The sequence below is a fragment of the Protopterus annectens genome, chromosome 9.part0, assembly GCF_019279795.1.
Source record: "Protopterus annectens isolate FY-2018-M chromosome 9.part0, PAN1.0, whole genome shotgun sequence".
In the NCBI taxonomy this organism is placed as follows: domain Eukaryota; kingdom Metazoa; phylum Chordata; order Ceratodontiformes; family Protopteridae; genus Protopterus; species Protopterus annectens.
The window spans coordinates 901,502,661-901,523,674 of NC_056743.1; the positions used below are offsets into that span (position 1 = coordinate 901,502,661).

Genomic DNA, 21,014 nt, shown 5'->3' on the forward strand with positions numbered 1-21,014 from the left:
CTCACTAATAATTCCAGCCACCTCTCCTCTCTACTTATTACTCCACATTAAACTCGAGTACATATTTAATTGCCAGCAGTGTTGTTTATACTACTGTTTGCTGTGTTTATTGCATTCAGTGGATTTTGGCGTTACTAAAGTATATTGTTCCTTTCTGAACTCTGCCACTGCAGTCTTATGCTTACTACCTGGGTATCCACTGACATTTTGCAGTCTCCAGTAGTGCTAACCTTGTCATCAAAGTGTAAATAAACTGTAACAAGCATCTTCTTACAGGTAAATCACCACACACACAGTGTGTCAGACATGACCGCAAATCCAGTATCTGCATTCATTTATGAAGCCACTGTATCCTCAGAGCATGCGTCCAGGGCAGCCACCCCCATGCCACACCCTAGTTACAGCTTTGATTACTACTTAAATGGTATACAGATAAATTCTACCAAGTTGCTTGCAGCCGTAACTCCAAAAACAGAAGGGCAAAAAGGGCAAAAAAGAGGTGCAATAGGAATGTAAACCATATTTTTGATATTTTAAAAGTGACAGGGTTTGTACTGCATATAAACGTAATGTCGTTTCTGTACAAAAAAAAGAGGTATGCATGTGTGGACCTGCTAATCTATATGTATGCATGACTGGGAATGTTCATGTATTGTCAGACAACAGAATTTTTTTAAATGTTTAAACTGTACAAGCACTTTATAGAATTCCATTCATTGTGGTCAGTTTATAAATCTGTTTTTTTTTTTCTTTTTTTGTTTGTGCCTGAAACATTGTCCACTCTTATCTTTTATCATGCTTGTGCTCCTTTTTTGTTCATTGTATTTGAAAAGTACACAAACTGAAAGGTATTTTTGTTCAGCAATGAGCTTCAGTCACCATAAATGTAGTATAAAGGAAACACTTAAGATAGCTAAACTTATCGTAAAGCAGTTATTTAAATCACATTTCATTTAGGGAGAAATTAAAAAGATGATAACCTTTTCTGAAAGAATTAATATTTTGTGTTACTTTTTAGAAAGGCTGTATGAATATACAGACTGAAGTACTACATATAATGTATTACGTTCTAAATCTAATGTCTTTTCACAGATTTTATCTAGACTGATTTTATTTAGTTTGGGTTTTTAATGTATAAAAATGCTATTTGTTGGGTACTCATTATAAATTAACTAATACCTATTCAAAACATCCAGTGGCCTTCTTCAGACACTATGGGAGAAATGAGTACATTAATTTTATGGTACTTGATTGGTAATGTGTCATATTAAGCATAATGACAAATGTTACAAATGCAGGTACTGTGGGTATTTACTAATTACTGACTCATTTCTGCATTCCTCAGCAGAAGTTTTTTTGGTGAAAAACACATTTTAATTAGTGTATATGGCTAAGTTCATATGATATGTTTGTATTGGGCAAAACTGTTGACATTGCTTAAAACGATAATGTACTGAAACATTTGAAAAGTATTATGAATATTGCGCCCTTTAGAACTGCATACCAAACGTTTATTACAAGTGTTCATAATTTAAAAGTCATGCTTTCTTAGAATGTATAGTACTACCAAGTTGTGTGGGGTTGAGATCTGAACAATAAATTATTACAACCTGAGACATGTTGTACAGACTAAGTTGTCCATGTGATTAATGTTGTCAGTAATTGTTTATCTCAGCCCTCTAAGTATCAGTAATTTTATACTTGTGTTTCCTTATGCTACATGCGTGTGATGCTTGGCTTTCCTTACATTGCATACATGTAATGTGTGTTTTGATTTTATGCTTGTGTTTCCTCATGCTGCATACATATGATGTGTGTTTTGATTTGATGCTTGTGTTTCCTTATGGTGTATACATGTAATACTTGTGTTTCTTTATGCTGTATACGTGTGATGTGTGTTTTGATTTGATGTTTGTGTTTCCTTATGCTGCACACGTGTGATGTGTGTTTTGATTTTATGATTGTTTCCTTATGCTGCATACATGTGATGTGTGCTTTGAGTTTGCTTGTGTTTCCTTATGCTGCTTACGTGTGATGTGTGCTTTGATGCGTATGTTTCCTTATGCTCCATATGTGTGATGTGTGTTTTGATTTGATGCGTATGTTTCCTTATGCTCCATACGTGTGATGTGTGTTTTGGTTTTGTGACTGTTTCCTTATGCTGCATACATGTGATGTGTGTTTTGATTTAATGCTTGTGCTTCCTTATGCTGCTTATGTGTCGTGTGTGTTTTGATTTGATGCATGTGTTTCCTTATGCTGCATAAGTGTGATGTGTGTTTTGATTTGATGCATGTGTTTCCTTATGCTGCATGCGTGTGATGTGTGTTTTGGTTTTAGGATTGTTTTCTTATGCTGCATACGTGTGATGTGTGTTTTGGTTTTATGATTGTTTCCTTATGCTGCATATGCGTGATGTGTGTTTTGATTTGATGTTTGTGTTTCCTTAATGTTGCATACGTGTGATGTGTGTTTTGATTTTGATTGTGTTTCCTTATGCTGCATATGCATGATGTGTGTTTTAATACTTGTGCTTCTTTATGTTGCATACATGTGATGTGTGTTTTGATTTGATGTTTGTGTTTCCTTAATGTTGTATACGTGTGATGTGTGTTTTGATTTGATGTTTGTGTTTCCTTAATGTTGTATATGTGTGATGTGTGTTTTGATTTTGATTGTGTTTCCTTATGCTGCATATGCATGATGTGTGTGTTAATACTTGTGCTTCTTTATGTTGCATACGTGTGATGTGTGTTTTGATTGATGCTTGTGTTTCCTTATGTTGTATACATGTGATGCTTGTGTTTCCTTATGCTGCATACATGTAATTTGTGTTTTAATTTGATGCTTGTTTCCTTATGTTTTATACATGTGATGCTTGTGTTTCCTTATCTCATTCACTCCAATGGAGCTCAGGAAGTTTGCACTGTAACTTCAATGGGTGGAGCCCAAGCCTTTTAACAGACTCAAATTATTTCCCCACATTTCAAACAAATGTCCATATCTCTGGAACCTTATGAGTTATGAAAGTAGTATAAATGGCAAACCCTTCAGCAAAAAGTATTTTTATAGCGGTAATATTCTTTAGGCTATAAGTCTTAAACCAAATTTTATAAGTCACAGTAAACACTATTACGTTTGTAATACTTTGTAAACAACTTACGATATCTGAGCAATCACTCAAGTTATACACATACTGTCAGCAGCATTTTATTCACCTAGCTGAGAACATCCACATGAGACTAAGGAGTTCTGTCTGTGTTACTTGGTTGTTGTGATATTTAAAAATTTGGGAAAATTATATCTATATAAATTAATATCACAAAAACAACAGTTAATATCCATTTACTTGCACTAGACAGAGGTCAAATATTAATACAGTTGAGTTTGCTATTTTGTAAGCTTTAAGATGAAATCTTTTAAAACCTTGTGCATAGCATGGTTTTGAAATTATTGATGCAAATATGAACAAGCAATGTTTGACGCCTAGAGGCATCACTAGGAGTTAACTGCAGATGCACCTAAAGGCGTCACTCAGATATAATGAGTTATGCTGCGTACATGTAATGTGTGTTTTGATTTGATCTTTGTGTTTCCTTATGTTGTATACATGTGATACTTGTGTTTCCTTATGCTGCATACATGTAATGTGTGTTTTGATTTGATGCTTGCCCCTTTAAGGGTTGACAGAAAATCGTTTAACGTTTAAAGTATTATAGTAGTATTGAGAATTGGGAGCGACCACAGGTAGTCTGTGTAAAGTTTGGTAATGTCCTGAACTTCATAAGGACACCTGCTGTAGACTCTTGTGTTATTCCTTTAAGTATCAAAATCTCTATTCATTAGCATAAAGCTAAGCCAGAACATCTGGTGACTTGATAGTTTTGTCTAGAGTGTCTAGGGTTGTTTGGAGTATTTATGACTAAGAAAGATATCTCATCTGTCAAGTACACAAAATATGAGGCTATTTTTTGCATATTTTACTTAGTAATATTTATGTGCTTTTGTTTAACTGGAAAGTTCAAATAGGTACACTGCCCATTTTTAATGAAAACCCAGGGAGAAAAGCTCCAAGTAGTAGTAGATGTACAATATTACAAAGTGTAAACAAGATGTAAGGAAAGATGTACAAAAAGTAATGAAAATTATTAAAAAGAATAAAAATAAAATATCACACAACTGAATAAAGTGTAGTAAGTTGTAAGAAGTGACTTTGGTGCACATTGCAGAATGTCATTAAAGCAGGGAATTGTCAGTACAGATTTAACAGCATCAATAAGCAGTCGAGTAGATTCATTTTTCAATGTAAGATTTATTTGCAATTTGCAGAAGGATGGCATAGCTATGGGCACTTCATGTGGCAATAGCTACACCAACATAGTTATGGGAGGAAGAAGCCGTGCTGAAGGGTCTGTTCAATGAGTTTATAGCTTTTTATCAAAATTTGAAGATGATTTGGTTTTGATATGGGCTGGAACCTTGGATGGATTATGGTTATTTCAAGAGTATGTTAATACCACCACCACCTTTTTGAAGTTTACGATGAGTTTTTCTTATGATGAAATTGATTTTCTTAGATGTAAAAGTGAAGAAGAATACAAGAGGTGGGCTCAACATGATGATACATAGAAAGAAGCGTAGTACAAATAACTTATTGCATAGAAAGAGCTGCACACCTCTCATATTTTTCATGATGTTGTGAAGGGACAAGGTGTGAGAGGTTCTAGATTGAGAGTGTAAGAGGAAGCTTTTAGGCAGGAAGTGAAGGAGTTGGAGACTCGGTTTATTAACAGAGTTTTCAGCTCAAGCAGGGTTAATGACATTTTGACACAGATACAAGGAATGAGACACACTGAGGCTAAACCTTATTTTTCACATAAAGGAAGCAGGGACAGTTGTGAGAAAATACTTACGAGGACTGAAAGGGGAACTAGGATGCCAGTTCTGTATTCCAGTAATGTGAAGCCAGTTTTTGAAGTCTGTAGGAAATTTTGGCCTATTCTCACTGCTGATTAGGGAATTAGTATGATTGTAGGGCACAACACTAGCTTCATTTTTAAGAATATGAAGTCTGAAAAGGTTATTGTGCTGCCCTAAAAATGCAGAGGTCAGTGGTTACAGTACCCTGCTCTAATTGCAATTTTTGTGGGTTTATTGATACTTCTAGACAATTCTTTCACCGAGACCTGAATAGGAATTTTGTTTTTAGGATTAAAGCTAATTGTGATACAATGAAAGTGGTTTATCTGGCCCATTGTATGGCATGTAGGGCATTCTACATAGGTAAAATGGATAGGAGGCTGAGAGAATAAGAGAGCATCTGTACTATATTAATAGTAGAGTGACAAATAGTCCTTTAGCAAAACGTGATGGAGGATGATAATACACATCTGTTTAGGTTTTTATTCACAGGAAAGACAGTAATGGATGAGAGATTGGGAGATGTTAGAAATAGGACAGAAGTGAATGAGGCCAGATGGCTAGTGAGGATGAGAGCGGATAGTGGCAAAGGTTTGAATGATAAAGTTCCTTTAAAGCCTATTTTTGAAAGATAGAACTTTATTTAGATAGACCCATGTTAAGTCTTTAGGTGTAGTAATACAGAAAAGCTATTGTATTCATAGGCAGCTTTTGACTTTTCCATGTATAATACGTATAGGGACTGTGTAGTATATGAAAGTTCCATATATGTTTTACATATTTATACACATATATATTTTCCCTCATATACTGTATGCATTTTTTTATAGTTATTTTCAATGGCTGGCAGGTTTTGCAGCCATTGAGTATTATCAACTATAGGGTTTGATGAATTTGAACTGTCTTTGTGCTTTGGATGATTTGATAGTGTTTTATAAAATGTCATGATAATTGTATTACAATATCTATTATATTGTTAAATACATGTCTTTTAAAATGTATTTAGGTTTTATGAACGTTTTGGTATTTAATGGGTATGCGTTTCTTTAATAATTGATTCATTTTAGATTAAGGAGGAGCAAGGATATTTTACTATTTAAGGAAGGGTTTGTGTTTCATTCATTAACGTTTGAAGAAGCAGTTTAATAACTGTGAAAGTGCTCACGTGTGTTTATACAATAAACCGTTTTTATTAACCTGGCTCTGTGATAGTTTTGCACTGGCCTTTTGTGGATTTTTGGACTAATTGTCGGTTTGGGCAGTGCATCTGTCAGAGGTCCTCTGGAACCCAGGAATTTGCCTGAATCAGATTTGATGGACTTCTTATGGCCATGAGCCCATGCTAGGTTTCATGGAGTATGTGCTCCTCGTGAAAACAAAAAAAAAAGGAAATGAAGGTGATTTCACAGAATTGTTTAATAGGCAAGAAGAAAGAGCAGACCTGACAGGACCCGGTGACCATTATGCATTTTTTTTTGAAAGTGGAACGTGCAAGTTCAGAGGCTGTCATATGTGTTTCTGTGGACTGCCAGTCTTTCTCCAACCTTTTTAAAATTTATCTTTGCATTCTTGGCATTAGTATATGGCCCCTGAAACCAAGGCATGTCTGTTGTATCCTATCAGATGTAGTTGCAGCTGGCATGTGATAGCATATCAGACATATGCCATTTTCTAGGTCCCCTGTGTGGTATCTTTCAATTATTTTACCACTGTGCTCATTATACTTTGAGAGTGAGCAGCTGTTAAGCACAGTTTAAATCAGCATTATAGTAATGTGGGAACTTTGGCCCACACCTTAGTTCATAGTTGTGTACTAGGCTAATGGCCCTGGAGCCTTTACAAGCCTAGCCCATAGGATTACCCTGGCATCATGCCACCCAACCTTAGTTCCCAGTGCCTCTGTCGAGTAGAGCCAGTGGAGTGATCCCCAGGGTGAATTTTCTATTTCCCATCCACTCATCAAGATTTCTCTTTAATAGGGCCAGTGAGGTGCTCTGCTTGACATGTATGGGAAGTCTGTTCCATGGGCATAGCATGGGCAGTCTCTGGGTTATGAACCTGGCCCTCCAGCATGTTCTGTTAATTGTGGTGTTGAGGTTGAGGTTTCTGGAGCGTGTGGTGCGGAGGGATTGGGATTTCTTTAGATGTAGCATTTCTGACAGAGCTGGGTTAGACATGGCTTTGTAAATCAAGCAGAGATCACCTCTAAGTAGGCGATATGAGAAAGAAAATAGTTGTTTTTTTTTTTTTTTTTTAGTCTGTCCATATAGGACAAGGCCTAGGATCCTCTTTGTGAAGTACTTTTGTAGCCTCTCCAGTTGTTGCAGGTGTCTAGTGAGGTACATGCGAAATGGGGCATTGTACTCGATGGTTGGTCTAATGAAAGAAGAGTAGAGGGAGACAATAAGGCTAAAGTATGATGAAAAAGTGCCACGCGAGTACCTGCTAACGCAAAGCATACATCTTCATTACAAGCCATTGTGGTATAAATGCATTTATTCCTTGTTTAGCATTCATTTTTTGTAAAAGTATTTTGGCATTTGTTTTATTTCATGTACAGAACAGTGTCTTAGGTGAGGTTCAGGAATGTAGGAAGTCCATGCATGTTACAGAAATACCTGTCATTTTACATTACCCATCTCAAAAAGGAAGGGGCTTTCTCCCGGATGCCCATAATTAGTACCACGTCAGTGTTGCTTATGGTAAACCAAATGACTAAAGCAGCTAGATACATCTATGATGGTTGTCTGAACGACGTTTGTGCCACTTGGGCCTACATATTTATAATACAAATATAAATGCACTTTTTGGGAAGGCTGTTTAACCACCATGCACAGGATCAGTTTACATCACAAGTTTGAGCAGAAATGACATTTTTACAGGTGGTTATGCTGGGATGCATGGCTTTTTCTTAAAGCCTGTATGTGGTCAGCAGACTTGTTGCAATTTACACATAGGTCCCTCTGGCTCCTTGAGCTATGCTGGAAATCCAGTTTCTGGTTATAAACACAGTTTGTACTTCTCACATCCTTTGTCCAGGTTCCCCCTCAGGCATCGGTTTCCAGCTTCTTTCTTCAGAATTGCCTGTGAGTATGGGAACGGACCATAATTAGGTGTAGAGTTACAATGCTTCTTGACTACTTTGCTGTCATCATTCCTACAGCAGTAGCTCCATGTGCTTAATGGTTTGTGTACATTTAGACTTTTCTGCACTGCTGCATTTCCTTTCACATTGTTTTATCCCCTCTTACATCCCACCATATCTCCACCCACTCCAGCACATAGGCTTTCATCTTACCTGTATGTGGGTTACCAGTTAGTACGTTTATTTTAGTCCAACAAAATAAATAATCTGATGCACTTGTAAAACAGAAAGCACATAAACGCTGAAAGTCTGACATTAGAATCCTTGCTCTGACGGAATGTAGAGTTCAACAGCCAGGTTTTACTGCATGAATATTTGCTAAGTAGAACCTGTTTTTGGCGCATCTGTTTCAGGTAGGAGAAGAGCCGGTTTCCTTTTGTGCCAACAATCTTGTATGACTGCAGAGCCCTTATATTTTTGGAGGATTGCCAGGTGCCAGAAGATAAAGAGGTAGAATTGTATAGAATATACTTTTGATAACATATCTTTAAACCATTTGTACTTAAGCAGGATGTTCTGGGAGTGTAGCTGTAAGGCAAGCAAGAGTTGATTTCTGGGACTTAATTGCACTTCCTGAAGTGGTTACTTTCTAAAGGGACCCAGTATAATAACAAAAGAACACATTTTACAGAGGGACCAAAGACAATACAATTAATAAAAAGAGAATAGCTTTTACAAAAGGACCCAGTACAACACAATAATAATAGAACACATTTTACATTGGGACTCAGCACACCACAATAACAAGAGAACACATTTTACAGAGGGACCCAGGACAACACAATAACAAGCGAACACATTTTACAGAGGGACCCAGGATAACACATTAACAAGAGAACACATTTTACAGAGGGACCCAGGACAACACAATAACAAGCGAACACATTTTACAGAGGGACCCAGGACAACACAATAACAAGAGAACACATTTTACAGAGGGACCCAGGACAACACATTAACAAGAGAACACATTTTACAGAGGGACCCAGGACAACACATTAACAAGAGAACACATTTTAGAGAGGGACCAAAGACAATACAATTAATAAAAAGAGAATAGCTTTTACAAAGGGACCCAGTACAACACAATAATAATAGAACACATTTTACATTGGGACTCAGGACACCACAATAACAAGAGAACACATTTTACAGAGGGACCCAGGACAACACAATAACAAGAGAACACATTTTACAGAGGGACTCAGGACAACACAATAACAAGAGAACACATTTTACAGAGGGACCCAGGACAACACAATAACAAGAGAACACATTTTACAGAGGGACCCAGGACAACACATTAACAAGAGAACACATTTTAGAGAGGGACCAAAGACAATACAATTAATAAAAAGAGAATAGCTTTTACAAAGGGACCCAGTACAACACAATAATAATAGAACACATTTTACATTGGGACTCAGGACACCACAATAACAAGAGAACACATTTTACAGAGGGACCCAGGACAACACAATAACAAGAGAACACATTTTACAGAGGGACTCAGGACAACACAATAACAAGAGAACACATTTTACAGAGGGACCCAGGACAACACAATAACAAGAGAACACATTTTACAGAGGGACCCAGGACAACACAATAACAAGAGAACACATTTTACAGAGGGACCCAGGACAGCACAGTTAACAACAAGAGAATATATTTTACAGAGGGGCACAGTATAACACAATAAATAGCAGTAGAATACATTTTACAGAGGGACCCAGTACAATAAAATTAGTAATAATAAAAATAATAGTACTGAGTACATTAGCAGGGTAATCTTACTGTCCTGAGACAGTGCTCAATCTTAGAAGTCAGTTCTACTGCCAAAGAGTCATCCTTTGACATTGCATTGCATTGTAGAGCAGAATACGATATTCATAACCTATGCACATATCTTCTGCTGATGAGTGTTCTCCTGGCATCCAGACATTCAATGCTTGGACACAGGAGATGTGTCCACATGTTACTGCTTATGTTATGTGAATTTTTGACTTTTTTTTTTTTTTTTGTAAGTAGCGAACAACAGACACACAGTGAAATGCATAAGAATAATCCAGTGATGCAAATTAAAAGCCCCAGCTTGTAACTAAGTTTCCCTTCCTATGCCTCATAACCAGCTGGTAATAAATTGCTGTGGTTGGAGGAAAATACTTCTTAATTCAAAGCATGGATTTATTGTCTAAGTAAATAAGTTTAGCCATTCCTTTAATCATTATGCAGCGCTTTGTCAGGACTTCACCTGATCTCTGCCAACTAGTCCTGAAAGTCTTGTAGAGACAGCACTAATCTTTCACTGTCTTAATAGTACTTACAGATTCAGGTGTTCCTTGAGAGCTGTTTTTTTCTACAAATATGCTCACCGCAAGTTACTTCACAGTGCATTTTAGTCACCACCCCCATATTCATTTATTTTTTGTTTGGCTAGATTATATGTTGGGGACAATATGAAACAATCTAAATCAGTTCCTTTTTGACTTACTCAGATTATGTATGAAAATGAAGATTTCCATATTTAATAAGACAGTGTATTTACATACTGTGATGATATTGTTCAACTTGGTAAAATCTGGATAGTGTATAATGTGGACAGTACCATAAAAAAATGATGATAATCATAACTTTATATTGTGATTTTCATGCTTAATTGGCCTAGCCCTCTTCAAGAGAGGGAGTAGAGTCTAAGAGTGGTTAAAGGCAAGGTGTAAAGGGTCTCATGATGCATTTGCTTTGTATTTCCTGCTACCTATGAACTATGTGCTTCTAGGCCCATTTTAGTTGTTGTAACCATTAGGGTGGTACTTTTTCAATAAACGATGTGAAATCTTGCAGAATCTTAAAATGTGTGCATACTGAAAGAATAGGGAGTGTGGCAGCACCAAACAGTTGTGGTATTAACGGGTATAGCCAGATGGCAGTTGTTAAGGTGATGTCATGAGCTGATTTGTCTCATCAAGATGCTACATGAAATTGAAACAATCTTACCAAGCCAAGTTGTTGTTTTTTTTTTTTTTGGGGGGGGGGGGTGTCAGTAGGCCTTATGCCTGAATACTGCCTGCTGAAGAAACGTATCGCCCTAATAGAGAAGTTATGATATAGGCAAGTTACCTGTGAGCTCTGATTCTGTGATTTGAATGTGTTTAGAAAACTTAAATGCTGTGTCTTTCTACTGTCTGTGAGTCTTTATAACTGTATATCATTCTTTCTGTACTTAGTGATGGGATAGTTGACAGCTTTTGACATAAACCTGCTGGCTTGATGGCACAGAGACTGGGTATTTGTTTGTGCTGTTTGCATTCAGGAGTCAGATAGATGGGAGGGGTGTTACTGGTCAGGGGTCTGCACATTATCTAGTCAGGTTGCATAGCATTTTTGTGGTGGATCCATCAGTATCTGATGGAGGTCAAGTGAAAGTAGCATCCTAATTTCACATTCGGGCACATGGAGACATATAAAAGGCAAAAATGTTTGTGTGTGCTTTGTATTGTGATGTCCTTGCATGTCCGTCTTAAACTGGGGAAAGATACTGAATCAGGTCCTAAGAGAAGGCACCTCCAAGGTATTAGATCTGCACTTATCAAGCCAGTAAGGAGACTGCAGTCTGTTTGGTTGGTCTTTGTATAACTATATGATGAGAAAATATCTAAAAAAAATCCTGACAACTTTAGAAGTCTCTGGAGATAAAAGAAGATGTGATATGCAATTATTTAAGGCTAAGGTGAATGCTGTGACTTTTAATAAAGTTAAGTCTTGCTACATTGAAAGCAGAAAATCATTCATAACCAGGCAGTATCCTATGTTAATGCAACTTAGTACCCAATGTCAAAATGCTTTGTTTAGAGACTCATGGCAAGTCACTGCTCCTTGTAAAGCCTAGTTTGCACTCAGTGTTATTGCAGCTTAACATCTGGTGTTATTGAAGTTCTCTCCCCCTCTTTACTACAGCTTAGCACCCACTGATGTTCTTCGTAGTCAGTGTTGCAGTGCCTTACAGAAGCCGTAACCAGCCAGCCTGATTTTTAGAGTCTTTACATCAATCCTAGCCAATGGATATCCGACAACAGACATCTGGACAATGGGGTATAAGAAGGGCATTTGTCAACACCATCTTCAGTTTTTTTAGGCCATGCACTCTGTTGCACTTCGTGTGTGTTCAGTATGCTCACAGTCCATGGTTTGGCTCATTTTTTCCAGAGAACCTTCCTCTTCCAGTAAGATAAGTACTCCATTGAGGAAATGTCTTTATTAGTGTAATGTTCAAAAAAGTCAACAATTGCTTGAAGGGTTTGGAAGCAAAGCTTGCATAAAGATTTTCACTTTTTTGCTTGGGGCCTCAGTATGAAGTCCCAAACTGTCCTGACTGTGCAAAATGTTGTGCAAAAACTCTAAAACATAGGACCAAGGTACTGTTCACCCATATGGAGTCTTACTCTGTGGTTTCCCCTGGTGGCATCACAATCCACTGCTACTGCAAGCCCTCCACAAACCCCAGTGTTGGCTTGTATCATTTAAAAAAATGGAAAGACAAAAAGACCAAGGACCTTGACATTACTGACAAAGCACCACCTCTAGGCCATAAGCCGACCAATGACCCAGGTGAGGCATCTTTACTACCCCATGGTCCAGTGACTTCTAAGCCCGAACCCTCTAGCAAGACCCCTCCCTTGGGAGGCCACCATGGTCTCTGGCCTACCTGCAAATGTTACCACGGCACACACATCAGATCGGTCTGATGTCTCTCACCAGGTCTCAGCATGAGATCCATGTCATGGGTCTTGAGGGAGACAACCTGTCTACCTCGACTAATGAAACTCTAACCAAAATAGTGGCTCGATAACTGAAACCTTAGGTCACCCCTTTTTAATGGATTTCAAAACTGAAGCAAAAACTACTTTTTTTGTCACCCAGCCTCCAACCACTTCTTCTCAGGCCTTTATGAAATCTAGAGAACGCTGTCATTCTTCTACTACTGAGGCTTCTGCATCCAAAAGAAACAGGAAGGTGGCTTTTCAGGAAGTTGTACATTCCTGGCTCTGAATAGGAGGAGAAATTGTCTTACTCTGGGCACTTGCCACCACAAACTTCCCAGATTCAGACTTCAATGGCACCCTCTGTTCTGCTGCCCCCCCCCCCCAGACCTTTCCTTTAAAGATACCCTGCATAGAATGAAGAGGGCTTTCTTCAAGGAAAACAAACAGTTCTCAGACTCACATCCACTCCAGGGAACTGCTAAGCTTGTCTTCACCCAGGCCACTGGCTGTTCCTCCTATACTTGTAGTACAGGATGATGTCTTTGAAGACATTGTTTACACCCTGATTGTGTAACTTCATGCTCCTAGGAAACCAGCTAGGTTTTACACAGTGCTTGAATCTCAAAAGCATCTTTACAAAAAGCCAAAGGTTGACACTTCTGTAGACTGTAGTCTCCATTGAATCACCAAAATGAGTAGTTAAGGGATCAGCCAGACATCCCCTGCCTAAACACACTGAAAGCAGATCATCAGACAGATTTGGGAAGAAAGCTTATACCTCTGCCACCCTGGCAGTGAGAGCTTTGAATTGTCCGTTTCAAATGTTAATGAATCTTCCAGGACAATATTATGTTCTTGACAGGCTATCTGACCAGTCTATTTCCAAAGTAACTCATCCCGGCAAGGGAATTTCTGGAAATACTGGCATACTTGGTGTGACGTCCCCATTCTGGGCCAGTAATCAAGGAGCCTGGATCCTCACCACTGACACTGAAGATGGGTGCTCACTTGGAATACAGATTGATACACGCAATATTTCCAGATGCAGACCTCTCTGCATCAAGCACAGTCTCCCTTAAGAGCTCACAGTCAGCATGGGGTCTGGGTTTCTATCTCTGTTTCTCCGCAGGTCCCCAGTAAGGCTCACCACTGGCAGAGCTGCAGATTTAAGTCCTCAGCCAAATGCCCTAGCAAGGTCCTCCACCACTCCGTCTGTGAAACCAGTGCTTCATGTTCCTGCTCAAAGTAGCCGACACACACACACACACACACACACACACACACACACACACACACACACACACACACACACACACACACACACACACACACACACACACACACCTGGGAAAGACTGGCACAGATTTATCCACTGTGCCCCCTCCTGCCCAGTTTATAACATAGTTATCACTGCCACTAGGCACTACAAAGCCAACTACCCAAGCCTCCTGCAAAGGTATCCAATTATACTGAGTGAAATTAATATTAATACAAATGGTAATGTTGACCAAACAGCAAGGCTTTCAGGAGTGGCCAGAGTTATCACCAAATACACATATGCAAATACTCTCAGAGGTTAAATATTTTCTAAAAAGGAACAGCCATAATGAAATGTTTAAATATATTTAATAATAAATAATAAAAGAACAAGAAAATACTAAATATCTATTTACAGTAAACACCAGAGTTTCAGCCATGGGAAATATTGAAAATAACACAGCTGGAAAGAGTCACTTGATTACAGAAAAACAGTACTTAACTATTCTGACTATATTTTCCAGAGTGATCTAGAGAATTACTGTTCCTACTTACTGAATAGAGCAAGGCAAGATGATGTGGGTGAGTGGTCCTTGTCAGATCCAAAACAGAATACTGAGAGAAATCTCCCACTAATATCTAAATATTATTTCTGGCTTACAGAATGGCATCGCACACATCTGGTCATCTGACTCTGTTTCCTGCACTATCCCCCATCACTAGAAGCTGCCATGGTTTATCACCTATGTGCCATACTACGCACTAGACCTTTACCTAAGTTTTATTAAAGCATCTGGAAGCCATAAAACAATAAAACCATTCCACTCTTCCAACTGGAGCTACAAACTGTTTTCTAGTACAGACATGTAGTCTTTGGCTCCATTCAGATCTGTGAGATAACATCTTTATGGCTTAACCCATAAAGCAATTTCATTTCAGATAGATTTTAAAGTTAGCTGGACTGAAATTAACCTCTTCTCTTCCAGTGTCCTCTGTTACAATATATACATTTAAACAATTACAGTAATGCATGTACATTTCTTTGCTTTCCAGCAGGGCACACTGTTGTTACATTTTTAATACAAGCAGCTTTACAAATACATTTCCAACAGAAGCATCTGTGTAAATCAGTTTGATATACAAATGACGTATGATTCTTTACAAAATTCCAGCTAGCTGTGCTTGCATATGTTACACATCCACTGCCCTGCTTCTCCTGGCATGGCTGGCAGTACCTCCTATCCTCACACTTAGCATCCTGCATTCCCGTGATCCCACTTGCAAAGTTATACATGAGAAACCTTCAATGGTTCCTAAAAAATGCTTGGGAACAGCATTTACATCCCCCGGAAACCCTACCATCTCTCCTTCCGTACCAGAAAAAGGAACACCTATGGTGGAAGAATGCCAAACAGCAGAATTCAGGGACAGATATCTCTTTACCAGAAGCAAACAAGACCATCACCACAGAAAGTTCAAACATAGCTTGGGGGGGTTCCCTGAAAAATCATATAAATCAGAAGGAGCTACTAACAGTCTACTTGGTCATAAAAGCTTTACAACAGAATTTATGCCCAGGGACCCTATAGATCTGGAGAGACAACACCACAGTGATCTGGTCCATAAACAAGCAAGGAGGAACTATGTGCAGTCTTTCCAGGAAGATTTGGAGGCTGGCTGAAAAAATGGGGCCAACCCTCATCGCTTCTTGTATTCTAGATTAGAAGATTACCCTGGCAGATTCTGTAAGCAGGGATCTTCTAGACCCCATTAAATGAATGTTGAAGAGAAAGGTCTTCCTGGATTTAACAATACACTGGAAGTCCCCTCAATGTACCTGTTCACCTTCTACCACAACAGACTACTACAGATGTTCTGCTTCAAAACACAACAGGTAGGAGTTTGGAAAAATAGATGATCTCTCTGTCACATGGACAGACTGGTTCCTTTATGCATTCCCACCCTTACCACTAATCCCCATGGTATTGACAAAAATCAGGGAGGACAGACTCAGCATGATCATAGTGGCCCCTTTCTGGCTGAAACAGCAATGTTTTTTCCTCCTCTTGACACTCAGCAAGGGGAGATTCTGCATCCTACTGCAGGAATTAGATCTCCTCAGCCAAGTCCAGGGATCTGTTTTCCATCCCCACTATCCACTCTCAGGTTAACAGCCTGAAGGATTGTGTTTTGGCACCAAGGAATGCATCATATGCAAAGGACTTGCTTTCCATTCTAATGGAAGCAAAGAAACCCAATACCAGGAAATCATACCTGACAAAATGGAAAAGATTTCCTACCTGATGTCACAGCAAGAACACTAACACTTCTCAGGCAGACATTAATTCAGACTAGCAATACCTGTTAGGCCTGTTTAGACAAGGCCTTTCCTATTCCAGCATTAAAGTACATGCATCTGCTATATCTTCTCGCACCCCAACATGAAACTTTTTCTAAAAGGGGTGATTCAATTGAGACCATCCATAAAGAACCTTATTTATGCATGGGATCTAAAGTATATGTTAGAAAAACTAAGCATCACCCCCTTTGAACCTGCTACCACTGCCTGTCTAAAGATGCTCACCTACACTTTACCTGTAGCTGTCATATGAGCTAGCTGAGTTTCAGAGCTACAATCCCTCATGTGTAAAGAACCTTTCACTGTCTTCTACAGGGATAGGGTCACCCTCAGAATAAGCCCATCCACCTACCAGTCTTCTTCCCAAATCCACAGAAAAGAGTAGAGCAAGTCTTCCACTCCCTGGATGTGCACAGAGGCAAGGTCATCTCCAAAGGCATCAACACCTGCATTAAGTTCAGTTATTCACACCATGGAAAGGATTTACCCAGGTGGATTATAGACTACCACATGGAACTCAGTGCACACCCTTACAAAACACTGTAACCTAGGCAATGTCTCCAGAGTTAGAGCAGGTTTAGCTACTGTTATCCTCCAAAATCTTTTCTAGGGTCATACAGATGGTCCATCACCCACCTATTAGCTTTGGCAGTCCTCCCAAGTATCAATGCTGCAACAATGACTATGAAGAATATAGTACACTTGTGTCCCACTTACCATACTTGTGGATGTTTGAGTAGATCAGTGTTGCAGTACATACTCCAGCCCTCCAACCCCTCTATCTGCTGACCAATTGTCTCCCCTTGGCTAGGTGCAAGGGGTAGAGGAGTTTTCTATAGGAAGTCCTATTATCTCCATCAACCCTCTCTTCCTCCTATGATTTTTCCTCCTTTTCACTTAAATTCACACAACTGGGATGGTCATGCTCTCCCGAGGTATTAGACTGCTCATTCAGTGCTTAGAAAGACCTGAAGATGGTGATGGACATCCTTCTTATACCCTGATGTCCAGATGTCAGTCAGCTAGGGATGATGTAAGGACTCTTGAAACTGGGCTGGTCAAGGGGCTTCTACGTGGTAGGAAAACCCAAGAATTAACACTGCAACACTGATCTACTCAAACATCTACAATTATGGTAGGTGGGGCATAACTGTGCTTTGCTCTCTTCCCCTTGTTACTGCAGCTTAGCACCCAGTGTTATTGTAGCTAACTCCCCCTTGATACTGGCACTTAGCACCCAGTGTTTTTGAATCTCTCTGCCCCTTGGTACTGCAGCTTAGCAGCCAGTGTTAATGCAGCTTTTTGCCTCTTGTGACTACAGCTCACAGTACCCAGTTACAGTAAGACAGCACCTCATCTCAGGGGAGACCAGTGGCTTGTGTCACTGTAGCTCAGCATGGAATGGTATGGCAGCTTAGTGGCTTGTGTCACTGTAGCTCAGTGCTGCATATCACAACGGTTTAGTGCTTTGTGTCATTGTAGCTCAGCATGAAATGTTACAGCAGCTCAGTGCGCCTTTGGTTACTTTAACCCAGCACTGCCTCTTAGTGCAACCTAGTGCCTTTTGTCATTGTAGCTCAACACTGCATGTCACTGTACCTTGTTGTAGTGTAGCTCATCACAGCATGTTACAACAGTTTAGTGCCTTGTGTAACCATCACTCTACACTGTGTGTCAGAACAGCTTGGTGCCTTGTGTCACCATCACTCAGCACTGTATGTCACAACAGCTCGGCTCTCTTACTACAGCTGGGTGCCTTGTTACACTTCAGCTCAGCACTGCATGTCGCAGCAACTCAGTGCCTTCTGTCATTTAGGTCAGCACAACAGCTTAGTGTCTTTTGTTATTGTACCTCTGCACTGCCTGTCACTACAACTTAGTGCCTTGTGCTAGAGTACCTCATCACTGAACACCTCTAGAGGAGGGAATTGGGGACACAATTTGTATACATTACATGCATATTCACGGGCAAGGTAGTCAGGGTTAAAGATAAGCAGAGCACAGCTAAGATGTTCATCGTGCATACAGCTGCAGTCATTACAGATGGGGGTTATCCTGCCGTCAGGTGGGTCCTCGGTCGGCCGAATTCCAAAGTCTAGGTCCGGCGTCGGTTGTCGTCGCTTCTTCCCTGACGTCAGTGCGGCAGGGGTATAAAAGAGGCAGCCGACGCCATCTTCTTCAGTCTTTCTTGCTGCGCGGTGCCCGAAGCAGAAGCAGTTCGCAAGTGCCGGTCGGCCAGCTCCTGAGATTTACGAAAATATTTCAGCCGAAGTTTTCTTGAAAGCTAAGTACCCCGTTGGGGAAACTTTTCTTGCCTCAGACCGATGTCAGACAAAGTTAATAATTGCATTTCATGTGGGAAGCAAATACCGCATAAGGATTTCCACTCTTTCTGTATACCTTGCTTTAGGCCCAGACAACGACATCTCGGCCTGCCGTTTTTGTGCTAGATTCAACAAGCACACTATTAAGCGCCGGGTGGAGTTCGCCCTTCACTAGTTTGGCAAAAAATGTAATTATATTATGTCGTCGGATACTCCGACTCCAGTTTTGAGTAAAATACGCAAAGATAAGGACCGACATACAAGGTCCGCACCGACTACTGAGACCACACTAAGGCCGACTACCAGTTCTCCGGTGCTCAGCAAGGCGCCTACGCAGCCCCTGAGTACCGATGACACTACATTACCGGTGTCTTCACTACCCGAGGTCGCAGGCTCCTCAGTCCCCATTCCTACTGCAGATACCGACGCCACTCTTGGCGGGGAAACTCTGAGTTTAGACAGGCCTGCCATTTCTCAAGGTGTCTTCAGGCCTTCCTCCTTCTCTATTAAAGCTTTCACTAAATCTAAAGCAGCCATGAATACCAGAAAACAGGGTCCTCAGACCCCCTCTCAAGGCCCCATACCTAAAAAACAGATGCTCAAAATGGCTGAGGATTTCATTACTCTTATCAGGGGTTCTCAACCCCCTCTGACAAAAGGCCCAGATTAGAGGAGGACTACCCTTCCTCAGATCAAGCCTCTATTACCTCAGAACATTCTGAGGACCAGGATTATGCCTATTCTCCTTTCAAAGACTCTGATGCAGAGGAGTCTATTCCCTCGGTCTCCCCCCCCCTGAGGACTACTCATTTGGGGAAACCCTACATACATTGAGGGAACACTTTCACTGGGAAGGCCAAGATTACTCAGATTCCAAGAAAAGGCTCAGGGAATGTCTTTAGCTCCCCCAGCGTAGGCCCCTGGCTATCCCTCCTGTTTTAGATATATTGGATGATGTGTACACAGAAGCCAGCCTTAATCCAGACTCTTTGCCTCCAGCTCCTGTTAAACCAGACAGGTATTACCGGGTTCCTGATTCTCACCAGTTCCTATACAAAAGCCATACTGCTGACCCAGAAACTATTTCACAGGATCCCAAGGGAATTAAGGCCTCTACTGCTAAAAACCCATTACCTTCAGAGAGAGATTCCAGAGCTTTAGAAAGGTGGGGGAAAAAGGTGTACACCTCGGCCACTTTAACCATAAGAGCATTAAACTGTCAGTTCCATATGTTAAAGTATCAACAGTTTTTGTTATCTCAGTTGAAAAGCAAAATGACACAACCAGAACAACCAGATTTAAAAGAGTTGCAGGATTTGTTGCATGGTGCAGAGCAAGTGGGTAAACATACCTTGCAGTGTGGTTTTGATGCTTTAGAGGCCTCATGTAGAGCTGCTGTTACGGGGTCTGTTATACGTAGGCATGCTTGGCTCAAAGGGCAAACCTTACCAGATCATGTCAAAGCTAAATTATTAGATGCACCTCTTCAAAAAGATGTATTGTTTGGTGTTAAAGCTGAGGAGGTGCTAAAGAAAATGAAGGAAAAAGCAAAATCAATGCAAACAGTGAAAGATTTCCTGCAGGTACAACCTCCACGTTTCAGCAGAAACTGGCCTTCAAAAACTTGGTCCTTTCCAGCCACAGACAGACCTCAAAGGGGTAGATACAGACACCCAAGGGGTAGAGGGCAACCTCAAGGATCTTTCAGAGCCAGACAGTGGCAAGCACCAACCCCAAGAGGTGGAGAAGATAGATCACAGTCATTTAGAAAACAGACACAATGACTTCCCCCTATACCTGCCAAGCAAAGCTTTAATGACAGCACCTTTGGGCGGAAAACTGGCTTCATTCTCAAAAAATTGGCTTATTGTTACAAAAGACAAATGGATTCTGGACGTTATAGACAGAGGCTACAGGTTCCACTTTCACACCCTTCCAAAAATGAGAGGCATGCCAAACCTGCCACAAAATCAAAGGGCAGAGGCACAAAAACAAATTTCAGCTCTCATGGACATGAAAGTGATTCAAGAGGTACCTGCAAAAGAACAAGGTCAAGGGTTGTATTCCAGACTATTCCTGGTACCAAGGAAAGACAAAGATTGGAGACCTATCTTAGACCTATCCATCCTAAACACATATCTACAAGTACCAAAATTCAGGATGCTGACATTACAGCAGCTTCTTCCCATGCTGGGCAAGGAGTCTTGGCTGGTAACATTGGACCTCAAGGAGGCATACCTGCATGT

The 21,014-nt window shown here is 40.2% G+C and overlaps 1 protein-coding gene across 4 annotated transcripts in view; it reads left to right on the forward strand.

Moving 5' to 3' along the window:
- RBMS2 (RNA binding motif single stranded interacting protein 2) overlaps positions 1–21,014 on the forward strand; it is a 1,165,202-nt gene that overhangs the window by 147,790 nt on the left and 996,398 nt on the right. The gene's annotated exons all lie outside the window — the stretch shown is intronic.